Genomic DNA, 16,484 nt, shown 5'->3' on the forward strand with positions numbered 1-16,484 from the left:
GAACTCTGACTAATGTGCGATAGTTGGATAAATTGGTGGCCCTCAAGCATGAGTCCTGTGGGTACCAACCCAAGTTACATCACTGCAGGATCTCTTAAAACCACCAGCATCCAGACCCCATCCTCAGACCAGCTGAACCAGACTCTCCAAGGATGGGGCCTGGGCACTGCTGTTTTAAACTCCCCAGGGCCTCTCCATAGGCACAAGCCTGAGAACCACGAGAGAGTCACTTGGAAGCTTATTAAAAATGTGGCTCCACCTAGGACCTACAAATCAGGGCCTCTGGGGTGGGGTCTTGGCATCTTCAGATGGAAGGAGCACAGGGGTCAGCCGCTCTCTAAAATTTGCAATCTCTGGGCACGAATTGCCTCTCAGGGCCCTCCTGGCTTCAGCAAGCAACAACCCTGAAGCCTGAGTTTCGGGGCCGGAGCTCACAGGTCCTCTCAGGCGGAGGTTGAGGCCATTGCAGTGGGAGAGGCCAGCAGGGCACCGTGTTTGAGACGAGAAGCAGCTCTGCCTCCCGCCCTCCCCGCCCCCCACCAAGGGCATGCAGCACCTACCAGGAGGTCACATCTCCCGGGGTGGGGGCACACACAGTGTCCCGCCCACCTTTGTATCCCCGCCCTGGGCAGGGCCAGGTGCAGACGGGTGCTCACACACACCATTGTTGCCTCACTGACTGAACAGATGGACACATTGTCTCCTCAGGGCTGGGCTCACCTGTCCCCGCGGTTCTGTGGGCGGCACGCCTCTCCCCATTCCCGTCCTCCCTGCTCCAACCTGAAAAGGCCCTGCCCTTCCTCGTCCCGTCAGCTCCCCGCCATTCTCAGGGCCCCGCTGACACCCCCTCCCCCGAAAGGTCCTCCTGACTTCTCTGCCCACCCACAGTGCATCTGACGGGATGACAAGCGTGCCCTTCAGCTATCTCACCCACATGCCCTCTGTCATCCCCAGACTGTGGAAAGGGGCCACCCCCCGGGTCCACCCCGAACAGGGCAGGCGGCTGTGAGAAGGCACGCTGAAGAAATCCCCGCCTTGTGGCCCGGGGAGGCCCATGAGAGCAGGTCGGGACGCTCTGGCCTCTCGCACCGCACCCCACCCCTGACTCCCATCTGGGGGCCTCTGTTATCAGGGACGAGGCTTCAAGCTGTGCGTGCCTGGCTCTGTCCCTTCCAATTCCAGGACTCTTGACCAGAAGGCCTCCCCTTCTGGCCTGCCCTCTGGGTGGAGCCAGAAAGGTGTTCAGTGTCCCCAGGAAAGGCACAAATGAGCGGTAGGATTTGAGCCCAGGTGGGAGACTCGGCAAAAAAATGTGATAAAAGGCTTATGGGATTAGTGGCTGGGCAATCACTTCAGGGGAGTCCGGTCTGGCCCCTGGTGGAGAAGAAGAGGGAAGGGATGTGTCAGGCTCTGGGTGAGGCTCCTGGAACTGCTGCCCCATTTCACAGGGGAGGCAACAGAGGCTCTCAGAGGTGACTTCACTTCCCCAGGGCACCTGGCAGAGCCAGGACCCAAACCCAGGTCTGTAAGACTTCAAGGGGATGCTAAGGAGGCAGACAGGGACTCACTGCTTCACCCACTCAACATAAACATGTTAAGCAGGCATGAAGTGCCAGGCATCAGGAGGCATATAGCACTGAACCAAGGTCCACACTGCGTTTCGATTCTAGTGAGTGAGAAATGGCATACTTTTGGGCCCTGACATCCTAGAAAACAAGATTTGGTGCTGCCTGCTCGGTTCTAGGAGCTGGTGAGACAAGCCCCTGGCTACAGACTGGTACCTGGCCTCCCACTGTCAAAGTCACAAAGACACTCATTGGATGGCGTCATCTGAGAAAAGATTGGTGCTACCTTGCCAGTCAAACTATAGAGGTGGCAGGAGGCAGAGGAGGAGCAAGACTGTCCATGGTGTTAGTGGATGATGGCCAAGAACCCGGCAACGCTGGGAAGAGCCCGCCCCGTCCCAACATGGGCCACAGCTCTTTCCATGCAGTGTTCTCCTGGAGAAGAGAAACCCCCTGCCCTGAAACAGCACCAAAAGGTCAGGTCAGAGATTCCCCTTCAAGTCCTACTTTGTATCCCTACACCCCGTCACTCCCTTAAAAGTCTGCACCAGACTTGAAGCCCAGAGCAGCTACAAAGGGGGACAGGCATCTGTGCGTGATGGAGGGAGGGATGCAAACATGCAATCATGACAGTCTCTGGATAAGAAGATAGATACCTGGGACCGCACCCCCCCCATCTTTCCTGATGTTTCTGTGCTGATTCTTTCCTTAGCTTCCTTCTGAGCCTGCATTATCCCCTTTCCCAGCATGTCTCATAGCCCAGCCTCGTGCACCAAAAATTCCCATTAGAGTATACACCAAGATTTCTGGTTCAGAAAATGAGCACATGCCATTTTGATTGCAACTGCTTCTTCCCAGCAGCTCCTTAAGGGCAGGGACCACGTCATTCTCCTTTAATGCCTTCAGCACAGTGTCTGGTACATCACAATGTACAAGCATGATAAATGAATGAAAATTTCATGAGAACTATGGATTCTAAGATATCGCAAATGCAATAAAACACACTTTACACAAAAGCACTATACATACTGCTTAGCTGATTCAGAAAGCCACTGCAGCTAACCCAGGTCCTTGTTATGAACATAAATGATGACCTAAGAGTCTCTGAAAAATTCCTGATTATCTGTAATTCAGAGTAAAGATGCATGGATGACTCAACGCCACCAAAATAAAACAAAAAACCCCACAACAACCCCACTCAAAAATGAGCCAAAGACTTGACTAGACAGTTCTCCAAAGATATTCAAATGAACAATAAGCACACGAAAAGGTGATCAGTATCACTAATCATTAGGGAAATTCAAGTCAAAATCATAATGAGATACTACCTCACACTCATTTGGCTGGCTACTGTCAAGAAACCAAAAGGTGCTGGTGAGAATGTACAGAAATTGGAATGCTGTGTATTGCTGATTGGAATGCAAAATGTTGCAGCTGCTATGGAAAACAGTATGGTGATTCCTCAAAAAATTAAACGTAGAATTGCCATATGATCAACAATCCCACTTCCGGGTATTTACCCAAAAGAATTGAAAACAAGGACTCTGAGAGAGATTTTTACATCCATGTTCATAGTAGCATTATTCACAATAGCCAAGAGGTGGAATGGAGAAGGAAATGGCAACCCACTCCAGTATTCTTGCCTGGAGAATCCCAGGGACGGGGGAGCCTGGTGGGCTGCCGCCTGTGGGGTCGCATCGAGTTGGACATGACCGAAGCGACTTAGCAGCAGCAAGAGGTGGAAACCACCCCAAATGCATCAACAGGTGACTGGATAAGTATATCCACACAAAAACCATAAAAAGGAATGACGCTTTGAAACATGCTTCATCATGAATGAGCCTTGAAAATATTGTGTTAAGTGAAATAAGTCAGTCACAGAAAGGCAAACATTGTATGATTTTGTCTGTATGACATACTCGAAATTGACAAATCCACAGAGACCGAAAGCAAAGTGGTGGCTGCCAGGGGCTGAGGGGTGGAGAATAAGGAACTATTGTTTAATGGTTATGGAGTTGCAATTTGGGATGATAAAAAGAGGTTCTGGAGATGACCACAACTGCTGCACACAATCTATGTACTTGATGCACCTGAATAATGCCCTTAAATGGTGAATTTCATGTTATATAAGTTTTATAATGAATGAATGAGTGAACCATGGATGCCCCTTGGAGACAGCCTGAGGTGTGAGGAAGGCATTTGATCTCTGGAATCAGTCACCATCTCTAGTCTCACCTGTGTGGGATCATGTGACACTTTGCCTCTGTGAATTTCAAGTTCCTCATATGGCAACCCACTCCCGTATTCTTGCCTGGAGAATTCCAGGGACAGAAGAGCCTGGCAGGCTATAGTCTATGGGGTCACAAAGAGTTGGACACAACTGAGTGACTAACACTTTTCATCTGTAAAATGGGTAGGAATACCCCAAACAGGGGAAAGGTACTTACGTTACAAAATGGATCCAAGGATTAAATGTGAGCTGATACATGCAGCTTACAGGACAAGGAAGGAAAAGTTACCTCCCCCGCCTCCCCCGCCAGTCCCTGGACAATCACTCCTGTTGACCAGGTTTGCCTTAGGCGCCCAACTTCAGCTCACCTTTCCCCAGGGATGCCCAGCCTTCCCACGTTCCGCTCCTGAAGGCGGGCCGCCAGCTTCCCACACTTGATTCATGGAGGCAGGGGGTGAGCTGGCCAGGCCTTATTAGTGCCTCCTCAAGGCGCTTGCAACAAGCAAACAAGCAAAGACCTAAATGGGAAAGGTAGAATTTCACTCTCCGTGGGAAGTTTGTGGCAGAGGTATTTTTAGGATGGGAGAAGGAGGGAGGTATTTTTAGGATGGGGTACTCTTCCCACTACTCCTCAAATCCCACTTCACCAGCATCCACCTTCTCTTGGGGGGGAAGGGTGGACGGGGGGGCCCCTAACTGCCTCGTTTGGGAGCTGAGGCAGAGCCCCTTCTGCAGAGGAGTTGGTCATCCTACGGTTCGCCCTGGGGCTGGGACCCCAGGTGTGTGACCCCGGCCAGGTCCTGCCGGCCTCCTCCCTTTGGCAAATGGAGCATGGGGTTCCCTTCCCCCTGCCGGCCACATCCTCACTCTCCCTTCAGGATGACCTGAAAGGGAAGTTTATAAGAGGAAAAGGAATGAAAAGGATCCATTTAACAGCGCACAGTGGGCGGGGGAACTTCCTGACAGGAAACGCTGTGGAAACCGGGCCCCGTCTGGCCATGGAAAACTGGTTTGGCTCAGAATCGGCCAGAGTGGACAGGAGACCTCGGGCAGCCGTACATCACAATTAAACTGGACTTGTCCAAGTTCACGCTCTTTCTTGTCCCCTCTAAAGTGAACAGACACTATAATAATGTGTACACCACAGGGGGAGAAAGGTACCACTTTTTTTAATCCGGGGGGAAAAAAAAACCCACCCTAAGGGGGAAGAAAAAAACAACCCTAATTTAGGTCGAAGAGACATAAAGGACTACTGCTTCAGAGAAGGAAATCAGCAGCAGATGTAGGCAGCTCAGCAGAGCCAGGCCGATCAGGGCCTCTGCCACCAGGCCACCAGCCTGAGTCACCAGGGCGGGGAGGGCGGGCGGGCAGGCGGGGCGATGGGCAAGGGGTGTTTATCTTTATTCTTGGGCTGGGCTGTGGGGTGCCGAAACAATGGGGAACAGAAGAGTCCCTGGGGCTGGGACAGGCGCAGAGCTGCAGGCAGGAACAGACAGGCTCCCAGGGGCTGCTCTTCTGGGCCAGAGAATTCAAACAAGCCCTGGACCTGAACAGGGAGAAGGCCTCTCCTCCCTGTTCCCCACCCAACGAGACCTTGCAATTCCCTGTTCGCAGGGCTAAGTCTGGCTGTGGCTGGCCAGCTGGTCTCCGCCCCTGCTTCCCCACCCAACTGTCTTTAAGAGCCCGGCTCGGCCATCCTGCTGCTGGCGTGGGTGGCTCAGCTCTGGCCCGGCCTCCTGCTCTGCTCGGCACCTTGTCCTTGGATCGTGTTCCATCTCCTCTGCTAGCAGTTCCCTTCTTTCCCTTCGCTTGAATTCATTTCCTGCAGTTGCCAAGGGAAATGTGAGCTCCAGAGATGAAGACCTGGCCCCTGCATCTTAGGACCCTAGCTCAGTCTGCAGTGAGCAGCCTGGTGTCACTGCCCCTGGAATGTGGGCTCTCAGGGACAAGGATGGTCCCTATCTTGGTGGCCCTCTAGCCCTCCAGGAGTGGGCCAGCTCAGCGAGTGCCTGTCAAATGAAAGGATGAGTACCAGGGGGCGTCCAGAGAGCCACCCAAGAGAGCACAGGGGCTTAGAACACCCCTGCACCCTGAGTGGATAAGCACCCACCCTTGTATAAAGAGGATGGTTTGCATGAGACCCTGAGGTCAAGTAAAGACAGAACTTGATCTGCGACACAGCCACCCGATTCTCCCAGTCCCCCAAACCTCCCAGTAATACAATGAAGAGGAAATGGAGAGCCTGCCCTTAAGGATGTTCCCCTGGCTCAATGCAGAAAACAGAATCAAAGCATCTCTTAGCAGGAGGGCCTCAGAGCTCTGCAGCCTGGGAAGTAGAGTTGGGAAATGGTACCGTCAAGGACATCAGCTTGTCAAAGGAATTGAGACCCCAGTCTCCTGCTGTTTCAAGTCCTTCCCATTCGATGAGGTTTTTGTGGTGAGTCACATAGTTATTAACATACTGGCCCCCTGTTTTTTTTTTTTATTCTCAAATTTTCCTTGACCCTTAGACCCCGCTAGTTAATTAAACTCACATCTTTGCCAGCATCAAAATAGGTCATCTCTCAGAGTGCAGAGGGAAGAGGGAGGAGAGAAAAGAGGTGTTTTGCAGTGTTCCAGCATTCAAGTCTCTGCACTTTATCTCAGGCATTGCTTCTCCCACCCACAGTGCTACAGGCACCATCACGAAGAAACACATGTCTGAGCCTCGTCAGTGTGAGTGCCGCCATGGTTTACATCAGTACCCAGCTCACAAAACGTCCAGACTCTTGCTTTCTACCTAGTCATTCTACCTACCTGTTCCCGCTCCAATGCCCACCTGGTTCTTTGAGTGACAAGGGGCATAAAAGGGACCCTCCAGTTTTAGCTGCAGCACCTTGCATTCTTGTCTGGCACTGTGGAGGGGCTTCTAGCTTGGTGCCTGGACAAGAAGACAGAGCAAGGTCCAAGTGGCAATAGCCAGCCCAAGGGGAGCAGGCACGAGCTTGAACCTCAGGCCTGGGGTTCCAGGAAGCCCAGTAGCAACCTTCCGTCCTCTACTGTGGGCTTGGCCAGGATCAGTGAGCATCGTGCAGTTCTGAGTTGATTTTTCTACACCCCCAGTTCCCCACTCCCAGGATGGGATCTAGGGGCTTCACCTGTAGCTTCTGGGAGAGTGAGAATCCCAGGCCTGCTTCCAGTTCTTCTGGAGGAGGGGTGGATAAATCCCTTGGGCTTTTTTTCCCCCAGTGTCGGTTTTCTCCTCCCTGCATCTGAATGGGAGAGTGTTCAGGTTGAATGGAGTTGCCTAGAGCGGCCCCACCTGCTGGGCTGGCTAATCCCCCAGCACCTGCAGAAATCGGAAACATGGGACCCCAGCTGTCCTCGGCAGACTGAACACATAATCCATCTACATGTACTTAAGACAGCGCCTGGCACTAGAACTCGGTGCGAAGGGAGGAACTGCTCTCTGTCCTCTCCTCCTTCCTCCCCAGGGCAGGTTCAGGCAAATCCAGCAGATGCCCACTGAGCCCCTTCTATGCCACTGGCAGTCCCTGGGCCTGCTGCTACAGGAATGGAAAGCAAATGCGTGGTCCTCCAGAGGGCCGAGGGGTCAGGACACCCCTGAGTGGGCTGCTTCTGTGTCACAGTACTTTGTGGAGGTCATCTACTCCCATGACCTGATTTAATTTTCACAATTCTGTGATGTATACATGTCCTAATTTCCTTATGAGAAGACTGAGGTTCTGAGAGTGAATGAAGGAATTAACAATCTGGTAGCGGTTTCCCTGCACTCAGCCATAGAGTTCGATGTGGTAGGGGCCTGGGAAAGAAAAGCAGAGAGAGGCAGGTGCAGGTGGGCATTTCCCCTGGGGATGGGCCACCGGCAGTTTTTCTCTATCCGGGACACTAACCCCAGATGCTCCCTGCTTTCTAAGCACCGCTTGGGCACTGAGAGCATGGCTGAGGTTCAGGAAATACTGGTTGTTCAAGTGGCTGATTTCCCAAGTGGAGCAGACAAAAGAACCCCAGGGGCAGGTGAGGGCTCTGGGCTTGGCAGGAGCCTAGTTCAAGCTGTTGATGGACTTGCGTCCTCACGGATCCACTGAGCTCTTGGGATGGCGACTCGTACAATGTGATGGCTCCACGGGGCACCCCCTGGACCTGCAGGTCAGAGCCAGGGCTCCCATAATGCACCGCTCCGCTGAGGACCCACAGGAGCCGAGGGGCACAGGGTCTCTACAACCTCCTTGTCCCCACCCTCCAGCCCTGACCACACTCACTTTTTCCATTAGTCTAAATAAATCAAGGAGGAAAAACTGAAACTGTCGCTTAGTTGTGTCCAACTCTTTATGACCCCAAGAGCTGTATAGCCTGCCAGGCTCCACTATCCATGGAATTTCCCAGGCAAGAATACCGGGGTGGGTTGCTGTTTACTTCTCCAGGGGATCTTCCTGACCTAGGGATGAGCCTGGGTCACCTGCATTGCAGGCAGAATCTTAACCTTGATTCTAAACCGAGGAGGAAGCTTCAACGAAATACTAACCTGGCTAAGTACCTCTCCTTAGCAGCCTACGTGTGTGTGTGTGTGTGTGTGTGTGTGTGTGTGTGTCTGATTGCCTCTAACCAAGAGAGCACCCAAGGTCCTTCCTAGCAAAGGCAATGAGAACAGAATGGAAAGAAACTTATGTATATATTATATAGGGGAAAAAATGAAGAAAATTTCCTCCTCTTTTGTTTTTTTTCTTATTTATAAAGGCTCATTCCTAACAATATTAGAAAACATAGAAGGAAAGGAAGAAAATAAAAGTCACTGTCTGGCTATTTGGGGTCTGCCCCATTCACACCTTGTGATATCTATGTTTCTTACACATACAGGTGTTTTAAAAATGGGAATATACACTATAAACTGTATACACTGCAATCTGCCTTTTTTCACTTAACAATATTTATACATTTCCCCCATACTTCCCCCATTGCCTTTACTAGAAAGGAGGTTAGCTGGTCTCTTAGTCACAAGTTGTCAAATATACCTTGAGTGTTTAAAGCCAGGTTAGTACTTAATTAAAATCTCCCCCTTGAATTAATTTGACTAGTTGAAAACCAATATTGGAAAGAAAAAAAAAAAAGAGAGAGTCTGTGGATGCATGCTGGCAGCTACTTTGAAAAATTTTGTTCCAGAACAAATGTTTGAAGAATTCTCCCTCTGTTCTCTGGGATTCGAGCACCCAGCCCCTCTGAGTGAGAAGGAACTGCTGGACACATGAACACTCCTGCGAAGAATCAGGGAGTTGGTGGGTGCAAGTCCTTGGCCGTCCAGGACTCCCTGAGGTCTGTGTCCTGCTCATCGGGGACCCACTGCTGAAGGCTGTGTTCCCAAAACTCAGAATTAAAGGAGAAACTGATAATTATCCAGTCAGTTGAGACAAAGTAGATGGTCACACTTGAGGCCCACCTGGAGGTAAATGTTTCGGCCCTGAACTATTTAGTATGGCTGAATTAACCGGGTAACCATCAGGGCTGCCCACCTGCAGAGCGTCATCCTCCCACAGCTGAGCAGGGCGCACACAAATCCAAAGTTAAAAGTTGAAAAAGTTCCCAAGTGCTTTGAAGCATCCCAGAGCCCTTCTGGACCTGTGCCCAAGAGCATTTTAGCACAGGGAATCTGTTCCCGATACCCCTCTCTTAGCGGGGGTGACAATTAGGAGAAGGAGGTGGGTGGCACTTGAAAACAGCCTACTTGTGACTCTGATATGGCAGCCCCTAATCCACCCCAGGCCTCCTACCTCTACCAAGGGTCCCTGTGATAAACACCCCAAACTGGGGGATGAGGAAGGACATGGGGGCACACCCATAGACCTAGCGAACCCAAGCCTGGCATGGGGCCTGGCATGAAGCAGCTGCTTGAGACAAGTCATTGAATGAATGAATGAACAAGCAGAGAAGGGGGGTGAGAAAGTACAGTCAGGGCGTATGTACAGGATGCCAGGGAGTTCAGCTGTGTCAGCATCAAAGGCCTGTGTGAAGGTGGTGGCTGATGAGTAGCTGAAGGTACAAGAACTGACTGTGACAACACTGACCCCATTTACTGAGCACCTGTGAGCACTCAGGCCCTGGGTCACACTGCGTCCGCCATCCTCCCTGATGGAGTTGGGCCTTACCATTGCCACTCCCAGCAGGCAGGACCAGCACTCAGGCCCTACCTGATGCCCTGCTACCTCCCCCGGGGTGTCCATGGGAGAGGCTTGGCAGACTCACCACAAGATACTTTCCATCCCTGACCTTCTCCAGCTCCCACAGCAGATCCAGCTTGAACTGAAGCTGATCCACCCAAGTTGATCCACCCAGAGTCAGAGTGTGCCAGGTCCCATCTGGGAGGGCCTGGGCACCCGGCAGCCAAGCATCTGTGGTTTGCAGCTGCCCACCAAACGTGACTCTTCCTAAGGTGGACGGAGCTGAAAGCCACAAGCTGGACCCTCAAATGGTTCCTTCAGGCTTGGAGATGATGGGAGATTTGGGTGCAGCTAGATTTTGTCGCTAAGATGGCCCTCTGGCTCATCTCCCAAGATTCCAATATCCCTTCTTTCATCTGTTCATTCATTCACTTAACAAATAATTATTGAGCACCTACAAAGTACCAGGTTTTGCACTAAGAAAGGAGTTCTAAAAAGAGAGTACATTCTACAGGGTCTGTGTCTCTAGCATCTCTGAGATGAGAATGAAGACCCATGGGGGCCTATGTCACAAGTGCCTGCACAAAGGCAGGAACGTGGGTCTTTCCAACTCTTCAGAGAGCCTAGTGGGACCCCTAGCAGGGTGCCCTCGGGGTAGGCAGGACCCCCTCCAGCTTGGGTCTGTCCCCTGGCCCACACTCCACAGGCGGCACAGGCCAGCCATGCAGGATAGCACAGCAGGCCCCAGGGCGGGGACAGTGAGTCGGCAGGTGTACACAGGAGCAGTCATGCAACCCTCCAGGGCATGCAGACGGCTGTAGTGAGCACAGACCCAGACCCGCTGAAAGCTCAGCTGCAAGAAACCCAGAGCGGCAGAAAGAATCGGAGAAATACTATTGCTTATTACTTCCACGGGGACCCTAGTTTATACCCGGGGAGTATGACATAAGAGATAGGCTGTCCTTGCCATGGATATTAGGAATTATAGAGGGGTTTTTGTTTTTAATTGAGTTAAAAGTCATATAACAGAAATTAACCATTTAAAGTAAACATTCAGCGGCATGTAGTTAATTCACAATATTATGCAACTACCACCTCCATCTATTTCTAAAACCCACTCCTCATCCTAAAAGGAAACCTCATAACCATTTTGCGATTAAGCCCTGCCTCCCCGCCCCTGCCAGCTCCTGGCAACCACCAATCTGCTTCTATCTCTATGGATTTACTCATTCTGAATATTTCATATAACTAGACTCATATGTGACCTGTTGTGTCTGGCTTCTTTTACTTGGCATAATGTGTCCACAGTTTGCCTGACTTGTAGTATGTACTAGCTGAATGATATTCTATTGTCCATACAATAGTGCAATTTGTTTATTCATTTAATTTTTGATGGATTTTTGCACTGTTTCAACTTTTTGGCTATTGTGAATAGCACAATATGAAATGAGTGTTCAGTCAACAAGCATTTATTTGAATCTGTTTTCAGTTCTTTTGGGTCTATTCTCAGGAGTGGAATTGCTAGGGGAATTAAATTTTTAGAGCTGGAATGAACTTATAGGTCAGTTATTCCAATTTTATAGGTGGGGAAGCTGATACCTGAGTAGATTATCTGCCCTGTTGGGGGTCACACTGTCAGGATGTGAAGGGTGGCTGAAAGCCAACATGCCAAGGGCTCTCTAAGTTCATCACATATAAGTCAAGACTCATCACCTGTTGTGGGTTCCATGTTGTGGGGGTTCCATGGTGTCCAGCACAGAGTCTCTTGTACATTGATAGGCACTGGTATTTGTGAAGTGAAGGAATGGAAGAAAACATTTCCAACCAGCTTCTAAAAGCTTTACCTTTTACCCATTCTGAAAAGGAACGTGCCCATTATCCCATCTTGGAGGTTCAAAGCATCTTGGGGAACAACTCTACAAGGTTCAGAATAAATGTGTCCTTGGAGGAGATGAGCTCCACTGTAGTGGGATCGGGGGGTGCCTGTCACCCCATTTCCTAACGTTTTCACTCCGTGACTACTTCAGCTTCTCCTCAACACCTCACGCTGTAGGGTGGATGATGCTGGATGGACCTCACTGAACCACAGTGGCCCAAGGAGACGGCAGGTGGCCCACCCTGGACCAGACTCTCAGGGCCCACAGGCCTGATGGAATGCACTCGCTCTGGGAGGAGGTGGTACACTTGAGCCTGTCTGATCGGCCAGCGATACCACTGGGCTCTCATGGTACCAAGTGGTTCCATCTTGTGGGTCACAATGCAGCCCCTAGGACTTCTGCCTGGGGTCTGTGGTTCTGCTTCCAAGGAGACGGAGCAAAGGAACCTCTGCTGGCAAGGAAGTCTGGTCTGTGGGCAGCAGAGAGTGCCCAGCAGTTGTGGGGCCCAGGCAAGCTCTTCCCTCATCTTTCTTCCACCTGTAGGACCATCAAAGCTGTGGTCAGCAGCACCATGAAGCTATCCTCCCAAAACAGGGAGCTCACCACACAGGTGCAGGGCCCACCCATTCCAGTGGTTTCTCTGGAAGCACATGGTGTGGAGGTGACACCTGTGTCTCCACTGGCTACAAGGTGATAGCCCCGGATCAGATCAGCCCTCTGTGGAGCACAAGAGCTTCTGGGTCAGCGTGCTGTCAGCCTAAACGATTCAGGCACCTCTGGGACCCCTGCCCTGCGTCCAGCAGGTAGTCCTAGGCACAGATGTGTCACTCTCAGGTGCCTGAGTGTCCCTTAAGTCGTCAGTGCTGCCAGTAAATGAGCAGCTGGGGATTCACCTCATCCCTCCACGGAGGATGCCTCTTTACAGCCTTCGATAGACCCCAGTGACAGTCCATACACTTCAGGTACTGACGTGCACGAGGAAGTGAAGGGAGCCACCAACAGAGCTCAGATTAACAGAGATGAAAGGAAGGAGCAAGGGCTTGAAAGTTATAATCCAAGGTCTCCTCCCACTCCTCATTCTATCCCTTCCTGGCCTTGGCAAGTCATTTATGCTTGCGGGCCTCAGCTTCTGCGTCTGGAAGGGGAGGAACGGCCTCTGCACCATCCCTCGAAGCTCTGCAGCAGTCTCCACACATGAGCACACTTGGACGTACGTTGGAGGTGTGACATCAGGCTGTGGCTGACGCGGCACCATGGGACATGAACCGAGCTGTCCTGACACGCAAGTGGATGTGGGCTCTGCCCGTCCCTGTCTTGGTTGCACACACGCCTACAGAATCCATGAGGCCAGAGCAACCTCAGAGCCCACGTTCCCCCCACCATCCTCTTTGCCTCTGCCACTCCTGGGAGCCTGGGCACGCTCATGAGTTCCTTCCCGCCTCTTCCCCTATTTGGAATCTGTGCATTCTTTAAGGCACTCATCCTCTGTTTAGCCTCTCAGCAGCATTACTGTAGTCTTCTCCTGGGAGCCACATCCCAAGCAGATGTCCATCTGTCCCTGGAGGAGCCACAGCTGAGAGGACCAGGCAGCCTCATGTACAGATAAACATGCTCTCAAGGGTAATATTTGAGGATAAAGATGTGAACAGTAATAGTGGGGCAGCAGAAAGGAGGGAGTCAATGGACTTCCCTGGTGGTCCAGTGGTTAAGGATCTGCCTGCCAATGCAGGGACACAGGTTCGATTCCTGGTCCCGAAAGATCCCACATGCTGCGGTGCAACTAAGCCCGGGCACCACAACCACTGGGCCTGCGCTCTTGAGCTCGTGTGCCACAACTGCTCAGCCTACAAGCCGCAACTACGGAAGCCCGCCCTCTAGAGCCTGTGCTCCACAACAAGAGACGCCTTCGCAAAGAGAAGCCTACACACTGCAAAGAAGAGTAGCCCCCATTCGTGGCAACTAGAGAAAGCCTGTGTGCAGCAACAAAGACCCAGCACAGCCAAAAACAAACAAATAAATAAAAAGGAGGGGTCAAACCTGCTGGGTGGGGCTTGAAGGACTGAAACCACCTTAGAAGAAGTGGCCCTTGAATGAGCAGCAGACATAAGAGATGCTGGTTTGATCCCTGGGTTGGGACGATCCCCTGGAGGAGGGCATGGTAACCCACTCCAGTATTCTTGCCTGGAGAATCCCATGGACAGAGGAGCTTGGAGGGCTATAGTCCCTGGGATCGCAAAGAGTCGGACATGACTGAAGGGACTTAGCACACATGCATGCAGACATGTGTGCAAAAGACTCTCTGCCTGAACTGTCCTACATGGAAGCTACCAGCCACATGTGGCTACTGAGCCCTGGAAATTCAGTGAGTCAAATGAAGATGAACTGTGGGTGTAAAATATACACCAGATTTTGAAGACTTAGTACAAAAACAGAGTAAAATAGAGAAGAAATAATAAATAATTTTCATATGAATTACATGTTGAATGATAATATTTTGAATACACTGAGTTAAATAAAATATGTCACCAAGATTAATGTCATCTATTTCTTTTTTTTTTTTTTTAATGTGACCACAGGTCTATATACTAGAGAAGAAAACTGGTCCTTCACCCTTTGAGCATCACAATGGTTTGGGCTCTGAGGCAATCTGAGTGAGTTGAAATGAAAACAGTCTCCACAAGGCATTTGTTTTCTATGTAATTATTTGCCATCCCCTTGGCAAATCCCCTAGCCTTCACCTGCTTGGAGAAGATTCCAACATACTGAGCCTTTTAACAGGTCAACAGAGAGTGAGACAGTTGGGGTAAGAGGTGGGGTCTGACCCACCATTATTCTCTGCAAGTGAGACTACAGGTAAAAATCTTTCACAATGGCCTCTGAGTATGATCAGATTGTTAGGTTGGAATTTTCTCAACCCATCTACATTCCTAGCAATCATGTTCATTATCTATAGGGACCCAAGATGGAAGGAGCTGTCACTCAGGCCCTAAGCAGTGGAGCAGCAAGCTCAAAGAAATGCTAGAATCTGGCTTAAGAAAGGAGATGGGTGCAGAGTCTCAGCTCTTCACCTTCCTTCTGGGCTGTTTGCTTGTGGAGAGGTATTAATTAGGGGAGTTGAGTACCATGACCAGACATGTGGAAAAAAGACAAAATATAGGCAAACAGCATACTCTGTGTCCCTTCCATGGGCTAGGCATGGGTTTTATGCAACCTCACTCTCCTCACCTGCTGGGTGGGTACGGACCCATTTTATAGATGAGAAAACTGAGGCTCAGAAGATTAAGTGACTTGCCCAGGTACTAGTGCAGGTTGCTTCTGACTGCCCCTGACAAAAATGATTTGATACATGAAACTGTGGAGGATTAGGCCTGGCCTAGAAATCAGGCCATATGTTCTGGATTCAAATTTCAGGAGCTGGATGATCGTGGACAAGTGGCTTTCTTTCCCTGAAACTCAATTTTCTTGAAAAAAAAAAAAAAAAAGGTAGGTATTTGTGGACAAAACAACTGTTTCTTTAACTTTTTTCAACTATAACCGATTATAATATTTTGTTTTCCATGACCAGGATCTAAATCTGTGTATATGTAAAACTGAAAAAAAAGTTTGATCGAGCAATATTTACTTTATGTATGATGCACATTAACATTTTCTAATCTATTATATACATATATATTTAAGCTGATGTATTATGACCCACTAGACTGATCAAATGACCCATAATAAGCTGCCACTTATGATCTGAAAACAGTGCTCCAAATGATTGATTTCCAAGCTTCTCTCCAGAACTAATATCCTGAGGGTCTGTTGTTGCAGCCAAACAACAAAAAGTCTGTAAGTACCTCTTGGTCTGGGATGAGCTTTCCCCAACCCCTTGCGTTCTACCTGCCCAGCCCCTCCTCAGAGAACCAGACCCAGAGAACTTTACTTCTCCACTGGCATCAGAAAGCAGAAGAGAGGAGCCTGTAATAAGAACACTGCCTCCCACCCATCAAGAGGGCCCCGTCTCTGCAGGCTGTTCGCCAGGACACGGAAATCTCTCTACTGTAACAGAATGCTTCTCTGTAATAGAATTTGTTGTAATGGGGCTTTACCATCCAGTCTAGCAGCAAAATACATTTCAGAGCCTTGGAAAAGATGAACTTGAAGAAGTCCCCCTGATTGTAAACCGTGCCAGTGAAAGGAAACCCCACTGTCCCTTTTGATGACAAGACTATAAAGAGCCTTATTTCAGATCCCCTCTGAGGAGCTCGTTTTCCCTCTTAGCTTGTCCCTGAAGAAATGAAGGCCTCATCCTGGGGTGAGGGAGCTGCTGTGCTCTAATCTCACATGGTGAATGGGGAGTCGTGGCACTCAGACACAGCTAGGCTGACTGCTAGGATTGTCGCAGCAAAAACCTCTCCCCTCCCTCGCTTCCTGCCAAGTGCCTGTGCAAGGTCTCAGTTCACTGCAGTCGCTCAGTCGTGTCCAGCTCTTTGCGACCCCATGGATTGCAGCATGCCAGGCCTCCCTGTCCGTCGCCAGCTCCTCAACCACCTCATCCTCTGTCGTCCCCTTTTCCTCCAGACTTCAATCTTTCCCAACCTGATGGTCTTTTCCAATGAGTCAGTTCTTCACATCACGTGGCCAAAGTATTGAAATTTCAGCTTCAGCATCAAGTCCT

The 16,484-nt window shown here is 50.3% G+C and overlaps 1 protein-coding gene across 8 annotated transcripts in view; it reads right to left on the reverse strand.

Annotated features, from left to right (window-relative positions):
• The window catches only part of ZBTB7C (zinc finger and BTB domain containing 7C), a 383,514-nt gene that overhangs the window by 39,675 nt on the left and 327,355 nt on the right, over positions 1–16,484 (reverse strand). The window contains exon 1 of one of the 8 annotated variants that reach the window (XM_070361658.1): positions 4,164–4,301. The exons of the other annotated variants lie outside the window; for them this stretch is intronic. The gene's annotated coding sequence lies outside the window, so the exon portion shown is untranslated. Of the gene's footprint in view, positions 1–4,163; positions 4,302–16,484 lie in introns of those variants that run through there. 8 annotated transcript variants of the gene reach the window in all.

The sequence above is a fragment of the Bos mutus genome, chromosome 24, assembly GCF_027580195.1.
Source record: "Bos mutus isolate GX-2022 chromosome 24, NWIPB_WYAK_1.1, whole genome shotgun sequence".
Classification (NCBI taxonomy): Eukaryota; Metazoa; Chordata; class Mammalia; order Artiodactyla; family Bovidae; genus Bos; species Bos mutus.